Source organism: Miscanthus floridulus, chromosome 4 (genome assembly GCF_019320115.1).
Source record: "Miscanthus floridulus cultivar M001 chromosome 4, ASM1932011v1, whole genome shotgun sequence".
In the NCBI taxonomy this organism is placed as follows: domain Eukaryota; kingdom Viridiplantae; phylum Streptophyta; class Magnoliopsida; order Poales; family Poaceae; genus Miscanthus; species Miscanthus floridulus.
In genome coordinates, this window is record NC_089583.1 from 38,580,454 (window position 1) to 38,581,504 (window position 1,051).

Sequence of the window (1,051 nt, forward strand, 5' to 3'; positions counted from 1 at the left end):
ACATTCTATTATTTATGTTCTCAAGAATTTTATCATTGGTAGCTACCTTTCTAGATAATCTCCCCATAAGTTTGGATTGGCTAGCAATTAATTCTCTCATGGGTGGTTGATTGAAATTGCTAAAATTATTACTTTGATAGTTACCTTGGTAGTTTGGTCTCTATTACTGGTTCCATCCTTGATTCTGCTGAGGACGAAAGTAGTTATTGTTATTAACAAAGTTCATCCTCATCGGTCTTAGGGCAGTTGTTCCCTGAATGCCCAGTGTTTTCATATACTTCACACATCACGCGAGAATCATGAATATGCATGACTTCTTGCTTCTCATTAGCTCGATCTTCAACCTTCTTCATTAGCAGGTCTATCTTGGCAGATAGCATGTCTACCTCGTTGAGATGATGCATATGAACATGTTCTTCATTCCAACCTTGATTGGAGGCCATCTTCTCCGCAAGAGCTATTGTAGCTGGTATGGTGAGTGATAGGAATGCACCTCCAGCAGCAGCATCCATAGTCTCATGGGTATTGTTGGTCAACCCATGGTAGAAAGTCTGCATAAGTAGCCAATTCTCCATCCCGTGATGAGGACATTCCGCAATATAATCTTGAAAGCGCTCCCATGCCTCAGGGACAGATTCATCATGTTGTTGCTAAAAGCTTAAAATTCTCCTAGGCAGAGCATTGGTCTTGCCTGTGGGAAAAAACTTTGCTAGAAAAGTAGTGGAGCAGTTATCCCATGTAGTATTTCTATCCTTGTTGGTGTAGAACCATTGCTTAGCCTTCTCCAAGAGTGAGAATGGGAAGAGACGAAGTAATATGGCATCTTGGGTTACTCTTTTGATGGTGACAGTGCTATAGATCTCCAGAAAGTATTGGAGATGTGCACTCGCATCTTCATGTGCCTTCCCACAAAACTGGTTTGCTTGCACCATGTTGATGAGAGCTGGCTTGAGCTTTAATCCATTATCTCTGATAATAACTATTGGTCGTACAGATGATGGTCGTAGTTGGAGCAGAGAATTCACGGAGAGTCCTGTTAGCCATGGTTTCA

The 1,051-nt window shown here is 41.6% G+C and overlaps 1 non-coding gene across 1 annotated transcript; it reads left to right on the top strand.

The window, feature by feature from the left end:
• The first annotated feature begins 573 nt into the window (after window positions 1–573).
• On the top strand, window positions 574–682 carry LOC136553174 (small nucleolar RNA R71). The gene has a single exon (XR_010783080.1). It is a non-coding gene; the product is annotated as a small nucleolar RNA R71 (small nucleolar RNA).
• Window positions 683–1,051: the final 369 nt, after the last annotated feature.